The following is a 5248-nucleotide window of genomic DNA, read 5'->3' as shown; positions in this document are numbered from 1 at the left end:
CCAACCGGCTTCACAACCGCAGGCCAAGTCTAACCACACCAGCTCAGGACCTTCACGTCCAGCATGTTCACCTCCATGATCATCTGAGACCAGCCACATGGACAGCTGCAGCAACAGTCGGTTTGCATAACCAAAGAATTCCTGCACTAACTGTCAGAAACCGTCTCAGGAAAGCTCTTCTGCATGCTCGCCGTCCTCATCGGGGTCTGGACCTGACTGCAGTTCGTCGTAACCGACTTGAGTGGGCAAATGCTCATATTCATTGGCATCTGGCATGTTGGAAAGGCATTCTGTTTACGGATGAGTCCAGTTTTCACTGTTCAGGGCAGATGGCAGACAGCATGTGTGGCGTCATGTGGGTGAGCGGTTTGCTGATGTCAATGTTGTGGATCGAGTGGCCCATGGTGGTAGTGGGGTTCTGGTATGGGCAGGGATATGTTATGGACAACAAACACAGGTCCATTTTATTGATGGCATTGTGAATGCACAGATGCATCGTGATGAGATCCTAAGGCCCATTGTTGTGCCATTCATCCACAACCATTACCTCATGTTGCAACATGATAATGCATGGCCCCATATTGCGAGGATCTGTACACAATTCCTAGGAGCTGAAAACATCCCGGTTCTTGCATGGCCAGCATACAGTACTCACCGGACATGTTACCCATTGAGAATGTTTGGGATGTTCTAGATCAGCGTATAAAACACAAGCGTGTTTCAGTTCCTACCAATATTCAGCAACTTCGCACAGCTATTGAAGAGAAGTGGACCAACATTCCACTGCCCACAATCAACAACCTGATCAACTCTATGCAACGAAGATGTGTTGCAGTGTATGAGGCAAATGGTGGCGACATCTGTGGCATTGTGTTGTGTAATCACACTGCACATTTCAGAGTGGCCTTTTATTGTGGACAGTCTAAGTCACACCTGTGCAATATTCATGCTGTCTAATCAGCACCTTGAGGTGGGATGGATTGTCTCGGCCAAGGAGAAGAGCTCACTAACCCAGATTTAGACAGATTTGTAAACTATATTTGAGGGAAATGGGTCTTTTGTGTATGTAGAAAATGTCACAGATCTTTGAGTTCATCATTGATGAATGGAGGAGAAGAATTCTAAGTGCGAGTGGGGGAAATCAATCATAAGTTGCGCTTTCTTTTTTAGTATGCTTTAAGAAGATTGTCTACCAGCTCAGTGTAGTTTGGAACTCTGTGATTGCTAAGAAACTGTCAACAGCATCTTTGAAGGCCCAACCATCATATCTTCGAACTGATTGTCATTCATGATATGTTTGATCTGGGGGCCAAAAAGAAAAAAAAGCTTTTTGATCTTGGCATCAACTATTCTTGGGAACATCTATCTTAAATAATAACAACCTGGACCTTTCTTGTTCATTGCTTTCACAAAATTCTTCATACTGTAAGTTCTAGTTTTATGTGAAAAGGAGGTTAGAATATATGTTCAGGGTCTACAAATGGTTTATGCACCATATTTCTCTGTCCTGGAACTAACTTCTTGCAGAGTGGCCAGATCTTTCTAGAATAATGTAACTCTTTGGTAATATTTTCAGTAATAAAGCAATGACTTCAGTTCTCCACTTGCTATGCTGGATGTGCTTGATCAGCATCTCAATGTTCTCGTAGGTTCCTTTCATGGATGCAGCATACTTGTAGCCAGCAGGTATTGAGGGGTGAACATTGCCATTGTGTAGCATTATTGTAGGCTTAAAACTGATGAATCAATAAGAAGACATCACTTTAACAGGATCATAAGCACAACTCTTAATGCCAACACAAAAAATAAGTAACTACAAACACCATTCCTGCAATCCCTAACCCAGCAATTCAACTTTTGTTTTTTTTCTTGATCACAGACTTTACAAAGTACAGTTAATTACTTTACAAAGTACAAAATTAATTAACATGTATAGAAAGAAAAATATTTTGAAAAAATGATGTGCGATGGGCAAATTTGTGTGTGATTTTCATGATCATCAGCCAAAAATCTATAAGGTACACCGAACAGTCTTTAAGAAGCTAAATCTTTGTTGTGCAGTATAACTTTCAATGAGTCTTTTACTTCATTGCAAATACTTCGTTACCTTACTTAAGTAGAAATTTTGGATATCTATACGTTACTGGAGTAATTATTTTTCAGCCGACTTTTTACTTCTACTCCTTACATTTTCATGCAATTATCTGTACTTTCTACTCCTTACATTTTAAAAATAGCCTCGTTATTCCTTTTTTTATTTATTTACTTGTCATTCAAAAAACAAACAAACAAATAAATCGGGCCATCCGGATGGAGCGAATTTGATTGTGGTTGGATGAGAAGTATAAACATACCATTCCAACACCCTATTGGTTGGTACGCGATCCATCGCACCAGCACATGACGTCATGTCACACATTTCAGCAAGGGCGTTTGAATAAAATAGCATTTTTGGTTGATAAGGTTGTGATAAGTAGATGAAGATGTCCGTGATAAACACTCAAGATTTGAGCGAAATGTCACAACCAAGCACCAGCGAGGAAGGTAACAACACCAGAAAGGTAACAGGAATAATTATATATATATATATATATATATATATATATATATATATATTATTTATTTATTTATTTTTTTTTTTTTTTGATTAACCACTTGGATTAATCATTCATTCTGACTAATGCACCTGGGTGCACTAATTTTTTTGTATGTTGCCCTCACAGATTCCTGCAGCTAAGCAGGAATACTTATAGGCAACTAGTTATTAGATCTTCTTCTCCATGAAACATGTTAATGCTCAGTAGTACACATATATGGTTCTTTAATGTATTTGCATTGTACTAAAATGCATTATTTTTCAATTGCCATATACAGTATCCCAAATCACTATGGTTATTAAAAAATACAACAAAAAAACAACAACACATTTTTTATTATTTATTTATTTTTTTTTATGAGGTGTTAGTGCAGTATATAGGCCCGTGGCACAGCCTAAGCTTTTATCCTTAATGCTTTTTTTCCCCCTCACGTTACTTTTACTTTTATACTTTAAGTAGTTTTGAAACCAGTACTTTTACACTTTTACTTGAGTAAAAAGCTTGAGTTGATACTTTAACTTCTAAAGAAGTTTTTTTAAACCCTAGTATCTATACTTCTACTCAATTAATGAATATGAATACTTTTGACACCACTGAGTGCACAGAATTATTATTATTAAGAATAATTAAGATAATTAAGACGTTTTTGGCAAATGCGAGAAGACAAGACTTTTTTGGTCAGCACACACACACACACACACACACACACACAAAATGTATTAATCAATTGAATAAAATCTGGGAGGTGGATTTAGAGCAATTTGCTAAATCGTTCAAATATCACACTGATATAAGCAAAACGCTTTTGACATAAAAGTTTGGTGTTTGTACTTACTAACACTTTGTGACGTAAAGAAAACATGCCTCAGTCTATAATAATATGTAGCTCAAGGATATGAATGTTTTTCCGATTTGCTATCTGAAAGGGAAACTTGCACACTTTCATTAAGGGCAGAGGTGACTTGGTGTGCCCACAGATAATAAAGAGAGCGCTAATGCACTAAATGGACTAGCGGCTAGCTTTTAACAGGGTGCCAGCGGTTTCAGGAGACATGAATTTTTAATCATGACATGATGGTTATAGCAAATACTGATGGAGGTGTTTTCCATTTTCCTGCATGATTTGTCTTCTCACAGAGGTCCGAGCCCGTATTCAAGCTGGTGTGTGGCTGATGTTCAGATGACTGGTGGCTGCGGGTTGAAATGTCCGGAAGCTTCCATTATAAAGAAAAGAAAAAAAGAAAGAAAAAAAGATGATGAACAGAATGAACTCTCTGAATAAGTGAAACATAGAGTATGAAATAATAATAATCTCCACCACATTATGTGCTCTTTATGTTCACTAGGGATGGAAGGGAAAGTGAGATGAGCTCCTGGTGTGACAGACATTTTCTCGATGAACAACCTAAAGAAGATCCAGCCCTGAGTTTGCTGAAACCAATAAACAGAATCATGAAATTTCTGCCTTATATGTTTCTCTCAGCAGTGCTGCATTTCCATGATCATGCACTCTTGGGTGGGAATGGAAAATCAATACACAGACGATTTTTTTTTTTTATTAGTCCTTGCAATTTCTATGGGAACAAATTATTTTTGCACGAAGAAAAGAAGGTAAAATGTTGAAAAAGATCATGGTGTTACAAACAAGAAATATTGCCCCTATTTATCATTTTTCTGTGAGTTTTGTTCCTGCAAACAAATTCAGCAAAAGCAGCAATAAATCATCACAGTATTGAGCAAGAAACCTGAAATTATTCTACAATTGATTAGAAGCATGAGCTCTTGAGGTCAGGGCAAGTGATGAGATCCCTGTTCCTCCTCTGGTGGATTTTCCTGTTGGTTCACAGATGAAACTGCTTGGGAAGTGAAGCGCAAACCATTTTAACAAATAAAAAAAAAGTTAAAGTGAAAACACAGTCACAGGTAGAACTGTTTAAAAAGGAAGTGCAAAATATTGTAACAAACCTAAAACATAACATTAAATTGTTGTGAAAATAGAACAACAACAACAACAACAATAATAATAATAATAACAATATTATTATTATTATTATTAATAATAATAATAATAAAAGTGTTCATGAATTTGCTGTTGTTTTGCTGTTTGTTTTGGTTTATGTGTTTTCATTTGCCTGTTTTTTTGTTTGTGGTTTTACTTTTCCCTTTTGGTGATGTCACTTTTGCTGTTGAGAGTTCGCCACCGCAGACCATCCGATCCGCACACAGCTTGGCACAGGTTTTATGCCAGATACTCTTCCTTATGCAACGCTCTTATTGTACCTGGGCTTGGGACCGGCTGAGGTTTGGGTATTGACTGGGAATCGAACCCGAGACTTCCGCATGACAGCCATGTATTAGCTTTTTCTCTCGTGTATACACTGTTGTTGTATTTTTAAATTTGCTGTTGTCATACTTTGGCATGTTTACATCTGTCCACTGAAATATCCTGCACACAACAGACCTAAAGGACGTCCACACTGGTGCTTCATGCTTTGACTTGCAATTTTGGAGTTTCTCATGCTCAGAAGCAGCTCTACAGCATCTGTCTAATAAGGCCTTAAGGGCTCTCCTGGTGTTTCATTCGAAGGACATAATGTCCTTCTGCCTGTCTCTATGGTGCATTATAGTCATACTAATCATAACAACATCTC

This window comes from Clarias gariepinus, chromosome 3 (assembly GCF_024256425.1).
Source record: "Clarias gariepinus isolate MV-2021 ecotype Netherlands chromosome 3, CGAR_prim_01v2, whole genome shotgun sequence".
In the NCBI taxonomy this organism is placed as follows: domain Eukaryota; kingdom Metazoa; phylum Chordata; class Actinopteri; order Siluriformes; family Clariidae; genus Clarias; species Clarias gariepinus.
This window is presented reverse-complemented; position numbering follows the sequence as displayed.